Source organism: Topomyia yanbarensis, chromosome 3 (assembly GCF_030247195.1).
Source record: "Topomyia yanbarensis strain Yona2022 chromosome 3, ASM3024719v1, whole genome shotgun sequence".
Classification (NCBI taxonomy): domain Eukaryota; kingdom Metazoa; phylum Arthropoda; class Insecta; order Diptera; family Culicidae; genus Topomyia; species Topomyia yanbarensis.
In genome coordinates, this window is record NC_080672.1 from 417,500,606 (window position 1) to 417,515,637 (window position 15,032).

Here is a 15,032-nt window from a genome sequence, read left to right on the forward strand (position 1 = left end):
TACGGAGTGTATGAACAAAAATGGGTATACTTCCATCCAGTGCTAAATTGTTACCCTGATGGGTTACAATTTTATAACAACTACCTAGGCAGAGCTGCCATTTATACGGATTTTTCTGTATTATACAGATTTTTAAGCGCAGTTACAGACCTGATACAGAATACAGATTTAATTCAAATTTTCAATGCACAATCCACATTTTAATAGGTTTTTTGAAATTTCAATTGAAAACATTTTGACGGATCCTCCCTGCACCCGTGTTCATTTGCAATAACCAATACATCAATAAATTGTTGTTAGGTGATCCATAAAACTTTTTACATTCAACAATATTAAAAACTGATTAATAGAAAAATGTACAAATTACTTTAAAGTACTCTTTTAAAATTTGTTTTTTTTAATGTTTGAATTTATAGTACACAATTCTTCAACTTTTAAATATGAATTAATTACTAAAATTTATTTTCTTCATTGAATACAGACAAATACCGGACTTTTATTACGAGGATACAGATTTTCTACAAAAGCATCTGGCAGCTCTGTCTGAGGGGTGCTTCCATGTTTTTTTTGGCGAATGGGCGTATATTTTCGAAGTGGGATTTTTCCATGTTAGACTCATTTCGACAAACTATTCAATAAACACTAAGAAATATAAGAATAATTGAGTCTGGATTCAATATCAAGTTTATCATTGATAATAATAAGATCTTTCAGATGCGACATTTATTTGGATGTTTTAAATATTTCTATATATTTTCATACAACAAAAGTATAAAATGATCAGAGGGATTTTTCCGTTGCCGGTCAATTTAGGTACGTGCGCAAAATCTGTTTACACCGCGGATGTTCTTCTGACCCAATTTTCACAACGAATGTATAATTGTTAGTGAAACTTGCAGGGTGTAAACAATACACATTGAAATAATTTCACCCCAAATCTCAATTGACAATACCTAATTGACAAAAAAGTTACAGCAATTTGAAAGTGATGCATATAGCTTATATAGAACGCAAACTGAACCAAATACAAAACTGGGGATCGTATATGAATGCAGCATCATTCGTATGTTACATTCGTGCTGGCTACACCACACATTCGCTCAATATGTCTGGATGCGGCAAATGAGGTCGATCTCTACTTTCCTGTCGGTCGAATGCACCGTCTGCCGAGAAAGAGCTAGTACGCAGTAGCATCCGTATAGTTTGCGGCCGTAATGGAATATCTCGCCGCCAAAACATTGGAGCTGACAGGAAACGCAGCCCTTAGAAACAAGAAGACCAGGATAATCTGCGGCAAGCTGAAGCTGGCCATTCGAAATGACGAAGAGCTGAACAAATTGATCTCCGGCGTGACCATTGCCCAGGATGTTGTGTTGCCTAATATCCATACCACTCTGCTGCCAAAGCATACCGAAAAGAATTAAGTTTTTCCTTTGTTGGTAGGTGAAACGATGCCGAGAAAAAAAACCGAACCTATCCTTTTCATGGCTAACATTGTATTGGTATGAGACATTTGATTTGGTATTTCATTTTTTTCATATTTTTTGAAGTAAACTACAACACACCTAAGGAACTATTGGGGACAACATTTGCAACGTATTATTACATATGTATCAAGATTAAAAAATATTCATGTCGGCAGAAGAGAAGGGCGGCTGCAGTAGTTCTTGAAATAAAGTAAAATCCAGTGACCAGTGTTGCCATACTTCAGCTTCTAACAATAACAATCCCACAATATTTTCAAAGAATGGTGCAGATTGGAAAAGAAGGAAAAAACTCTACAAAATTGCAAAAACTTTCCGGAAAAACTATGTCTATCCAATCATTAGCTGCCGATGATTATTGGTGTGTTGATGGATTTCATGGAAACAGTAAATCATAAATGTAGCTTAATTAGCCCATTCATGCCCATGTTGTTTGTGGACAACAACGTTTTAAAACAGCTATAACTTTTGATTGAGGCGAGATTTGCTCACAAAAACAAGTAAGGCTCATTAAAGTGATTGTTGCCTTTCATTTGAGTATTAACAGTTACAATGATCAACTGTAGAACTGAAGTTATTGCAATTAGTCTGATTGGATTCCGATGGAGCAGTGCTGCCAGGGACAGTTTACGTTGACGACGGAAAATGATTTTTTCATATATCTTCGTTATGGTGCAATATTATTGAAAACAGATAAAACTTATCAATTTAGACTGTCGTTGGCTACGTTTTCCACGCAATTGGACTATTGTAATTATTCTAGGAGAATTGCATTGAGCATTAGAAGGTAAAAATTGACCAGCTTCTAGCACTGCCATGCAAGCATCTACCTTTATGAAAATAGGCTTTTCGTGTTTCTTGACCCCACCGTTTTCAAGGAAAAATAGTTTTGAAACCCTGCATGCACTAGAAAAAAGTTGGGCATGAAAGGGTTAGTTACAATGTACAAGTTTGCAAGCTCATTCCTCAGATATGTTACTGACCATAGTTGATATTTTAGCCCTCATTGAGACCTGGTTGAACAATGTTTCTACGGTGGATATAAATGGTTTTAGTTGTATTCCAGATTCAAAGCCATTCCAGAGCTGGTGTTGCAATTTATCAGAGAACCTTTGCATGTTCTATTAGTATTTGTTCTTAAACTCGTTTAGCAGTGAATTTTTGAAGTATATCCTCTATTTGAGCTTCGTCTAAAAACTTTGGGTCGCTGGCAACTGGGCAACGTTGGGAGAGTTGTGAGAAACATATTGATCCTACAAAAAACTCCATACTTTCTGGCAGCTTTCCGGATTTTTACGTGCTTTTTGAAACGTACGTTTTTCGTCTAATGTGACCTCAAGATATTTGCTCCACCTATTTCAACTGTTGCAGTTCTTTCATTCCTGTGTCGCGTAGTAACAATCACATATTTGGTCTTGAAACTGTTCAGTTTGAGTTTTTTCCACTTCAACCAATCACCAAACCTTGCAAGTTAAAGGTTTATTATCCTGATGCACTCATCAAAACTATCACCAATGATCAACAAACTTGTGTCAGCGGCAAACGGGTTGACTTCCGCGTTTTCAAGATTTTTTTATCATGTCGTTAATATATAGGATAAACAAAATTGGTCCTAGTGCACTACCCTGTGGAACACCGAGGTTAATTTTGGGTCTTTCGATGGTGTAGAACTATTATACCTTGTAGCACTGCGAAATTGTTCAAGATCACTTCCTCTTATACTATACTTCTCCAATACACAAATCAGTTTACAGCGATCAATTGTTTCAAACGCTTGTTTTATGTCAACAAAAACTCCCAAAGCAATCTTCCCATTCTCAATGGCCTGTTTCCATTATAACAATCATAGATTAAGCACTATTTCACACGAATGATTTTTCCGGGACCGTGAATGTTCACACAACAGTATACCAGCAGGTCTTTCATTCCCGTGTCGCGTAGTAACAATCACATATTTGTTTTTGGAATTGTGTCAAAACTATCACCAATGATCAACAAAACTGTGTCATCGGCAAACAGGTTAACTTCCGCCTTTTTCAAGGCTTTTTTTTCGTGTCGTTAATGTATAGGATAACCAAAATTGGTCCTAGTACACTACTCTGTGGAACAACGAGGTTAGTTTTGGGTCTTTCAATGGTGTAGAACTGTTGTACCTTGTAGCGTGCGAACGTCTTTCTAAGTAACTGCAAAATTACTCAAGATCATTTTCTCTTACACTATACTTTTTCAATACATAAATCAGTTTACAGCGATCAATTCTTTCGAACGCTCGTTTTATGTCAACAAAAACTGCCAAAATAACCTTCCCATTCTCAGTGGACTGCTTCCATTCCAACAATAATAGTTTGGCACTGTTTCACACAAATGATTTTTCCGGCACCCTAAATGTTCACACAACAGTATACCACCGCTATTTTCAAAACCCATCAATTGTTTTTCAACGACCATCTCCAAAACTTTTTCGTAGATCGGCAGCATATTTATCGGTCTGCGATCCTTCACTCGTGACGAATTTGGAACTGTAATTTCGATCGTCTTCTTCCACGTTTCCGGAGAAAAACACCGAAGTGACTCAATAATAACTGTGAACAATTTGTCAGCATTTATGTAAAAACGCAACCACCGGCACCCGCTTAGTATATTGTCCGTTTCCGAACAATTTTATTAATGTGTGAGACAATTTTCCTAAAATTTAGTCATATTGATAGACTCGAAAGCACAAAACTGGTTTTTGGATACTTCATTTTCCTCCACCGGTCACCCTGTAGATGTTTGAATTGCTTCGTTGATCTCGTCAACGCGCTTGAAGAAAAATTTGTTGAGTTTTTCCGCCGTAACTTCGTCAGAATGCACCTCAATTGGACCATTAAAAAAGCGGATTTATCCCATATCCATGTTTCTAAAAACCTTTCCAAAACCTCTTGAAATCGCCAGTACAATCATTTATTTCTTGCCGTTAGATAACCTCTTCACGCTAAATGTAAGCCACAAGAGGACTTTCTTTGGAGAGTTCGTGCGGGATCTGTACCTTACGTCGCTGTCATCTGCTTCCTGAAGGACGTGAATAGTCGGTCCCCTGCCAGTCATTGCCATCTCGTCGTCCATTATCACAACCACATTGCACTTTACCGGGAAAACATTCTTGACGGCCGTCTTGGACCTCTCCTTCCTTATGATGATGTCCATGTTGATTAAATACTTTTTGACTGTTTGACTGGTTGTACCGACCTTCCGGTCCAATGCTTGCTATGATTTTGTCACCTTGCAATTCGTCATTCACTTCAGTGTTTGCTGCTCGTTCCGCCCACGCGAAACTGTCGAACGGCAGGAACCCGTTTGATGCTCTCACCTTTATATCAGCTACATCCGGCCGACACAAAGTGCGCCACAATGATGGCCTTTCTCGCTCCGGGATGGAGCCAGCGGCAATTACAAACCATCGAACGTAGTTGCTTAACTGCTTTCACTATGGTTGTCGTAATCGAACTGATAGAGCTGTCATTTCTTACTGTATATAGCGTTCTTATATTTATTGACGATTCACCGGAGAATCCACCATCAGGTGGCAGTATGATCGCATGGAGAATTGTTGAACTGTCTCTTTTTTAATACAAACGGTTACCACTTGTCCGCTGATTGCTTTGCAGAGAAATATTTGTACTCTTTCAATACATACTCGGTTAATTCGTAGTCAGTCATACTACGGAGGAAGATCGTTAACTGAGTCTCATTTTTAGTGATGGAGTAAAAAATCATTGATTTTCACCATATTCATTTTTGGACTTACGTCATTAATGCGTCAATGTAAGTCAACGTCAAGTATTCTGAAAATTTAACCGGCTTATTTTGACATGCTATAAGAAAGGTTTTGCCTCACCACTAGGTGCACTGTTTGTTATTTATTCCACCTAGCAACCCAGTTCTTCTCAATAATCACGTACTGTTTTGACACGTATCGCCGTCGTCAATGTGATAACAACGAAAACCGTGCGCAACTGGCACGTGCAATTGTGCTTCTTCCGTTGATACCCCGAAGGAGGAATTAATCCTATCCGTTTGTGTACTGTTACTAATTTATCTGGATTGAATGAAGACAGAGGAAAAAATAGTAGAAACAAAGGAAAAACTTTTTCTTGCAAGTCACGAGTTGTTGTTTTTTTTGAAACGGTATTTGAATTAACCTTAACTATCGACAGTTTGTGGTAATTATTTTGTTTCACGACAGTAGATACGAACTATTTACTGGCAAGCGATTTATGTTAGTTAATGTACATCAACATATTGGTAAAGAAATTCCTATGGCAAACGGATCTGGACCGAAATTCTGCATTAACATTTTATTAGTTTCTTTACTGGCACAGTTAACCTTATTTTTTTGACAGTGCACTAATACTGTTTACATGGACTTAGAAAACTTTTGTGGACTACTAGATTCGCTCGAAGCAAATCGCGAAAAAAAAATTCTACGTCCATGTGAACAGTACAAGCGAACTGTCAAAAATGAACACTGCAAACTCAATTTCACTGTTCATAACTGTGATAATCACGAATAATAAGGTTCTTTTCTATCACAGTTCGATTTTTGACAATCCACTAGTACTTTTTACATGCACGATACAACTCTTGAAGCATAATGCCACTACTTTCTCCAAGCCGATTTTCTTATCCAGGCGCAAAAAAAGTTGCTGACTTTGTATAAACAGTAGGTATTAGTTAACTGTCACTGATGATCCCTCGAGTTTATTCGTGATGTCACGGTGAAGGTTCACGACGTTTACGGTGACGTCGCAAACAAACTCGTGTTTATTTTTGACAGTTCGCTAGTACTGTTTACATGGACTTAGAAAACTTCTTTACGAATCGAACCGTCAAAAAAAAATTCCATGTTCCATGTAAATAGTACTAGTGAACTGTCAAAAAAGTGAGGTTAACTGTGTCAGTAGAGAACTAAATACGCCAACTGAGATCTCGCATTTTTTTCACCACGCTGCTCCTTAAGCCCTAAAGCCGTTTGTTTTCCACCGAATTTCTCGCGTAAACTATTTGTTTTCCTTCAAATTAAAACGTCACGCTGGCCCTATACCAACGCAGCTTAACAAAACTAATCCATTCTCATCATGTGCTAATTCTCTAAACATTGGCACGGTTCGAGTAACGCATTGTTTACGCTGCAAACTCACGACCCCCGGCACAGAGAAAACAAGCAAAACAATGGAAAGCAGATCGGCAGTGCGTCACGCGGATCGCCACCATCGGATTCTTCCCCCGCTACGCACTTGGATCCCGCTGCTCTTGCTGTCCGATCGAGCATGCATCGAGCCACACTGCGGGCTCTGAACGTCAGACGCACGCAGCAGCAGGAGGTCATTCGCCGTACGTCGCGTTTTCTGAAACAACACTCACCTCGTCAGCTTTTCGCTCGGATCTTGAACATTCCTTGGTGAAACTCAGAATTCAATGAGTGTATGCTTTGCTACACTAATTAATTCACTACAGCATCGTTCGGTAGAGGCACTACTCTATCAAACACAGCGTTGTGAGGTGTGGTTTGATGAGGGGAAGTGCGGTGCGGTGCGGTCGTTGGTAATCCAAAACGTTGCGGCACAACCGAGAGCCGAGAATGGGGTCACACTCACAGCGACAGCGACAACTGACTAAAAATAGCACCTACTTAATCCATATTGCACGGGGCGTAGTACTAGTGCTACCGCTGGTGTTTTGCCGTTAGCAATAATCCAATAGCGATAAGACATCTTGGTCTTTTCGAAACGTCACAGCATACACAACCCACCGAAATGCACTTTGGTCACCCACACACTCGCTTTTCCCTGCTTCCGACAAAATTTCAAATGCCGAGAAACTAAATCCCACCACTCACCAACAACAGAGGTTTCTTTCAGGTTCCGGACGGACCGTTTACGATGTTCTCTTTTCTTCCAAGATTTATAGCCGTTCGGCCGTAATTGCACAATAATTCATCTCATTTTCCCGTTTTTCCCCCTATCTTTTCTTCAAACATAGCTCACTATCCACTCGATCGCGTCTCGTAGCACAGGCAAACAATGCTCGTCGTATCTTTTGCCGTAGCCGTCGATTGCTGCGATGCCTCAGGTGAGTTTAGTTTTTCACCCGGTCCACAAACACTAGCGCCACGCCGCGAACTGTTCGCGCACTACCACGAGCGAATCGCCAGAAACAGCACTTGCCACCCTACTGCCTCGTTCACAGCTCACAGTTGTTCGCCTGTACGCGTGGAACTTTTTTTTCTTCTTTCTCGCGTCTCTCGCCTCAACGCTGGCTGGTTTGTTCCGTTTTCTATTCCTCCGGGGGCAACTTTCCTTTGTTTCTTCCGCACCGAAAAAAAATCGACCCCCAGGGTTGCACTAACTCGCGAACGCAGACGGGGAAAGTTGACAGTTTCACGCGACACCTGTAGTTCTGGTACGCTTCAACGACCACGCGATTGTTGTTGATTTCGTAATCGGCTAATTGCTATCCAGATAGTGCCTGTAAAAACTATTGCGGATCACATACACACACGCACAACGGGGGGGGGGGGGGGGGGGGTTTCCTTGGAAGCCTAACTGCGCTGTTCACGGCGATTAAGCATTGCACTCACATTCCGGAAGAACAATGGGGGAAACGGGGAAGCGCGAACGTGATTGGGAAATCCAACTCTTGAAAGGCCTTAACTGTATCGGTACGAAACCGCACTGCTGGCTAAGTAGCCCGCCAGCCGCTGTATCACACGCACGGTCAGAAAATTTTCAGTAACTTTTCACTTCTTCTTTGCCTTGGCTTCCCCACACTTTGACGGACACGAACACGTTCACACAAAAGCACTTTCTGTATTTCTTTGCCTTCTTTCTACTCCGCCTACTGGCAATGTGAACACAGTACAAAAAATAAAATTACAACTTTTTTTTCTCAATCACTATTTCCAAGGGCGACCGATTGGACGAACGACGCGAACACTACGTGCGAACCGCTCGAATACTCCTGGACGACTGACAGCGAGCGAAAGGCGCTCGGCCGCACGAACCTGCAGTCGGCTGCCGAAGCATACAGCGTGAGAGAGCAGTCGCTCTCGACCAACAGTTCGGCTCTCGCGACCGGTTTCACGGTGTTTGTGCAGTGTCTTTGTTTCCGTCGCTTCGTGCCGCGAGCCAGTCACCGTGTATTGGTATCGTCTTCTGTTGTGATTGCTGATTTACTGCACTCGGGTTCTCTTTTTTTTATTTTAGCTCATTCTCAGCTCTTCGGCTTCTGTCCGCCGTCGTCGTCCGGTGGTGTGTTTGGGGCGATGATAATTATACATATTTTGTAATGGGTACTCCTTCGCTGTTTTTATTTTTTTTTATTTTCTGCTGCTGTTGATCTTTCACAATCGCCGGTGTGGCGGCGGTGGTGGGCCGGGGTTTGGCGTGGCGGTCGGGAAGTTGTCCGAAGCAGCAATACAATTCTGAAATCATACAGAAAATGAGCGAAAAACACTAAATTAGTTGATTGTTTTCGATACAGTTGTTTTGTGTGCCACTTTCCGAGTGGTGCGATGCGGATCCCGGATGGAACGTCACGTCATATGACGACCCCGGGGGGATCAGTTAATTTTTTTGTTTATCAATAATTTCACTCGGCGCTGTTTTGGTACGGTTGTACGCGGTAGTTGACGGGTAGTATTTATTTAGATTGTGGCTGCGATGGTCGTGATTTCATGATTTACAAAACAATTTAGCTTGTGATTTGATGTCACGTGATACCGTGTTTGTAAACTTACAATAAATGCTGGCTCAACGAATTGTTAGTTGTCGAACTGTTGTGTCATTTGAGTATGGAAAACTGGTTCAGTTATAAATAAAGCTAAGATGAAGCTATCCTTTGTGTTATAGAATAAACTCTCACTGGTTACTGGCTATTGTCAAAAATATTGTTATTGTATATTATTCTATCTAATCGATTGTAGTCACACAAGGACCAATGAATTATTTGGTTATAAATCGTTTTTCATTAAACATTAATGAAGCGGCAGAAGTTCTCGACACACCAACGCAGAGGGCTTAAAACTTAAGTGTCATAATTTCCTTTAAAGGGTGAATAATTTTAGGATGGATAAACAAAAAACGATAAGAGATATTACGTCAAAACAAATTTTCATTGATTTCTTTTTAGATTCATGATTTTACAAACATGATTCCATTCCCTGTCGGGCAGCCTGACTGGCCAGATGGCCCGAACTTTGGTCATAGCCGTCGAAAAGAAAAATGCTGACAAATTCTTCAACTCTCTGTTCGAAATTTTTAATTGGCGCAGTTGGAGCCGCTTAGGAGGGTTTTGCGTTCCTGGGGACGACTGGTATCTTGAAACACTCCTTTACCTCCAGCGACTGCCAGATTCGGCCAGAACACGACATCGTCGTTCGGATGGTGTTTCTAGATGAAGACTGCAAATTTCGGTAAGCATTTCGCGCTGTACACCTACCCGTTGGCAGCAATTTGTGAGGAAAATAAGACCGGTTTTGGCATCTCCTTCTCGCAGATTGTCGGAAACAAGACAGTCTTGGGGAACTTCTTGTGGGCGCTATACTTTGGATATCTTCGTGAAAGTGAAGAAGGCTCCAGAGCCAGACGGAATCCTTAATCTGGATCTGAAAACAGCGGTACAGGAGAAGCCGGATATGTTCTGGGGTACGATGCAGAAATGCTTCGATGAAGGTAGCTTCCCCGGTAACTGGAAGCGACGGAAGCTGATCCTTCAGCGTACAGATCAATATGTATGTTGGATTCGGTCGGAAAGCTGTTAGAGAGAGTAATCCTGAACAACCTTTCAAAGTACACGCCTGTTGGATAGGCCGTTCTCACTCCCGGATTCCGTAATAGGGCGGGACTACAGTCATACGAACGATAGTGGAAGCTACGGAGACAGCATATAAAACAGATAAAGAGACATCGCTATTGGCTATTGGTTACTTTGGGCTTGAAGAATCCGTTCATGATGTTGAAGAGCTACTTTCAGAATCGAACAATGATCTACGAGACAGACAAGGAAGAGCGAACAATGGCAATTGCGACTGACGTTCTTCGGGGCTGTATCCTCGGCTCGACGCTATAGCACACGATGTACGATGGAGTATAGAAGCTGAACCTTCCCAGGGGTGTGAAGATTGTCGGTTTCGCGGATGATGTGGTGCTCCAAGCAGTCGAGGAATCACTAGGAGAGTTGGATGTACCCGCTATGTAGGCCATGGTCAGATTATACTGAACAATTCGGCGATAAGCAGTAGTAAAAGGAGACTCCTGTCGGGCGTATCAACGTCAATTCTCCGGTACTGTAGTCCGAACTGGTTTCCAGCAATAAAGTCGGGAAGAAACAAGTCATGCTGCAACAGCACATACAGGTTATTGAGCATTAGGATGGCTAGCACCCAGCGACTATATCGTTGGAAGCGGTCTGTATTTTTGCTAGAATAATTCCCATTGTATTGCTACTGAAGGAGGATCTGAAGTATTATAGGAATAGAGGCACCAGAGCTCTGGAGTCTGATGAAGAACGCGAATTGACACCAGGAGGATATGGTAAAAGGAATAGGATAATACGACAGATGGACGATGGACACACCGATTAATAATGAACTTGTCCACGTGGATTAACAGGATGCACTTAGAAGTCTACTTTAATTTGATCGCAATGGCCGCTACAGGAATTACCTTCACCGGTTCGGGCAGGCAGATTCCCTTCTCTGTCCTGAGTGCACAGACGTCGAAGAGCCGCGGACCACGTAGTTTCTGACTGCCTGAGGTCTGGCTCAATGTGAAGCGGAGCAGACACCAGCCCAGATAACATCATGCCACATAATATATCTCCAAGAAAATCCGTGGAACGTCATTAAGGGAGCCATTGTGCAAATTATGTCGACTCAATAGCGAAAATGGCGGGATTTTCAAACTATTGGTAGCATAGAATAGTAGGTAATCGCCCCGTGGAGCAAGCTCAGCTGTCTTGGACTAGCATGATTAGTTTACGTCGATGTACTGGGAGCGGATCGTCTAGGTGCCAGTGTACCGGGATCTTCGGACCGTCCTCGGTACCCTACCGAAAAGCCTATTTCCCCCGTCGTGGACTAAATCGAGTAGGTTTCGTGAAGCGCCAGTAGTGGGTCTTCGGGGCGCCAGCAAGTAGAATCGCCCGACCGACCTGGCCCGTTAAGTAGGATAGATCCCAGTGGCTGTGGCTCACGCAACAGGCTTCAATATCGGAAGAAATTCCGCCGCCGATGGACTCTCAGTCACAGTAAGCTCGACTCACCACCGGAGGCTATTCGAATTGATCGTGACAAAGCTAGCTAAATGGCTTATTGTTCGACACTATATCCTTAATTCTTGACGTGAGATTCGTGACTCTCTTGATGTCACCCTTGAACTCAGTCCGTGTCGAGTGTTGCAGTAATGCCGGAACATCCCCTGCTTCGTGGACCTTGATGAAGACCTTCAGTTTGCTCCTAAGCTACCTGCATAACCGCTAACTTCACCACACCGGTCGCTGCAGGTCCCTGCCACTCGATGTTCGCACAATCAATACTAAGTCCCCAGCCTGCGCTGGTTTACTGTCTTTGAACCACTTCGATCGTCTGTTCAATATAGGAAAATGCAGGTCCAAACTGCGTCTGGCTACTCAATGCTGCGGCCAAGTCGACCTAAACGGATCATGAACGCTGGACGAGCTTTTAAGAATGAAGTGGTTCGGCGTAATAGCTTCGCCATTCCCTGGCTCTTGTGGCATGTATGTACATAAGTGGCCGGGCTTTCGTCCGTCGTCGAGCGCCTTCATAGCTTCTTCAACATAGAATTATAGTCCAAGCGAGTGCAGTTACCGAAGCGATCGAATTTTTTTGACAGCTGTGATTGCTGTGTGGGTTTGGCCACACTGGTCGATACAACAGCGATGGTACATTGCCAATCTTAACACACCCGCCCAATATCCAGAACGGATCAAAACCAAATTGGCTCGATGCTTCCAGAATCCAGTAAATGATCGCCTGTCAATATGTCGCCTAATCCGCATCAGATAATGATTCCATCACCGGCACTGAGTCTTTTGCAGAGAACACTAGTCCCACTAACACAAGGTCCGTAGGGCAGCTCTGGAAGAAGCCGACTGCAGGGTTTAGGTTCGGCCTTGATGGTAGTGTCATGTACGTAAGACAGCCGGTTAACTCTCGGTATAGTTTCGCAGTAACCTCGATCTCCTCGTCTCTCTTCAAACGCAAACGGCATTCAATCGGGGTTGAAACAGCTTTGCGAACATATTGAAATGACGAAGTAAATTCTCGAGGAATCCCTATGGCTAATCCGAAGTAACTTACGAGTCTAGCCTTGTATCGGTCTCGTTTGGATCAGGTCGAGGGAATCAATTTGCTGGCGAACGGCCGTCTATCACTTCTCCCAAGCTGGTCTCTTTTTTATTTCCGTTAGCAATTTTCGACGAAGCTCGTTGCACCTAATGCAAATCTCGTACTCTTGATGCCATTTCAGTGGCTTAGTTTCGATCGACGGCCTGGCAATACTGCGTCCGCTAGAGCTTCAGTTTCTTCTCGATGTCCGCACAGTTATCGAAACAGTCTACCTCAGCGCTTTTGTTCGAATCACCACCAGATTGTCCCGAATCTTCACCCGATTTATCTAAATCAATACTTGATTCAACGGAAACATCTCCACATCTTCAGCATCATTTTCATAGCCGGAACCATTCCGACCTTCACTGGTAGAAAAATCATCAAAACTGCACACTGGTTTAAAGTACGCCTCCGAACTCGTTCGCCGCTCGTTCTGCATGAAAACAACGTTTCGTGGACATACACGTCTGCACCGAATGCACGTAGACTACGAATGTTAGGTTTACGACCGTCCGAAACGTGAGGTGTCTTCCGGTGATCGATCGCACTAGCACTGTTTGGATCCCGGGACCCACTTTGCCTTGCTGATATCACAGTTCCTCAGCATGGAACGAACCGTTATCGCAGCGTAACCGAGACATACTTGTCCCGAACTTTGCGCTCGCTATTGCTTCGTATTACCTGCAAGCGGGAAGCCCATGAACAGGCTAGTCCCATCGCTGATGATTAGATCGAGTAGATCATTACAAAACTGTGTGCTAAATGGCTTATGAAACGGGTATCGGTTTTGGGAGAAACTCTCGAGGAACTCTCAGTTGGAATACATTTACCGCCGTAGACTATCCAATCCAACCATTCACTTCTGGTTCTTGGCTATTGTGACTCAGATTTTTGACTCTTGTCTCTTAGCTCTCTTTACTCTCGGCTTTTCATTTAGACTTCTGCACTGATTTATGACTTTTGGCTCTCGGCTTACGATGCTCGATTTTTATTGATGGCTCTAGATCAGCTCTTTGCTAGGCGGTCTTATTTTCAAGCCTGATTTTGGCAAAATTACACTCAAAAAGGGGTCGCCATCAGGTCAGTCCGTGACGAGTGATTTAGTGATGTCCCGTCGATCCTAATGAGGACCTCTAGTTTCCTTCCAGAACCTTGACCTTCTTTACCGTTAACTTGCCTCTCTGCAGGTCTCTGTCCCTCGTTGTTCGCACAATCGCCTAACGAATTCTGCCATCACTTCTAACAATAACTTGCTGCATCTTTCCACGTATCTATGTTCACCTACTCCCTTTCGCTACATAAACTAAGTCTCCCTCTGTTCGAACCACTTCAATCGCCTGTTTAATGTAGGAAAATATTCCTTTTGCTAACGGTTTCAAACTGCTCCTGATAGGAACTGTGACCATCGATAACTGCTCATCAACGATGCGGTCAAGTCAACCGGAGTCCTTAACGGATCAGGAGCGCCGGACGAGCTTCCGAGAATTAAGTGGATCGACGTGATCACTTTACCATTCACTGACTCTTGTGGCATGTGCGTAAGTGATCGGGCTTTCTCCCGTCGTCGAGCACCCTCATAACTTCTTTAGCACTTGCTCCAACAAAACCGGTTCCATTATCCGAGCATATCTCCATTAAACCGTTCTTCTTCTACGAATGAACTTTCTCACGGTCATGAGTCTGTTGATAGACTGTGGACCACTTCTAGATCAACGGCCCGCGTCACGAAATACGTAAATATGGCTACGTATCTTTTATCCTTCCAACTGACACTTCATGCGGATCTAACAAGTCCTCACCCAGGGTAACAGAATGACCGCACAAATGATCCAAACGTATTTCGGGAAGGGCACTTTGTTTTCTTGCAGTGCTGGAATCCTCTCATCACCTTGTTTGCTTGTTGCTCACCAGTTGGAGATGTGGAATCGCTACAGTCTCACGATTATCGTAATTGTTCTACACTTCTACAGAAATATTGTAATTAGGTGACTTTTCATGAGTATTACAGAGAGATAGGCGTCTAACGTAGCGTAACTTGCATCCGGCCTTCATCTCTGATAACACCGAAATGCTCAGCAAAAGGGGACAACCTGTACAATGGGCTTGTTTTTTCTAGAATTAGCCATTTCTTGAGCGTTTTTTCAAAACGTCATATCTGC

At 42.9% G+C, this 15,032-nt stretch overlaps 1 protein-coding gene across 1 annotated transcript in view; it reads right to left on the reverse strand.

Annotated features, from left to right (window-relative positions):
* Positions 1 to 15,032, reverse strand: part of LOC131691785 (protein piccolo) — a 267,985-nt gene that overhangs the window by 162,922 nt on the left and 90,031 nt on the right. The window contains exon 2 of the mRNA XM_058978418.1: positions 6,888 to 8,946. The gene's annotated coding sequence lies outside the window, so the exon portion shown is untranslated. The remainder of the gene's footprint in view (positions 1 to 6,887; positions 8,947 to 15,032) is intronic.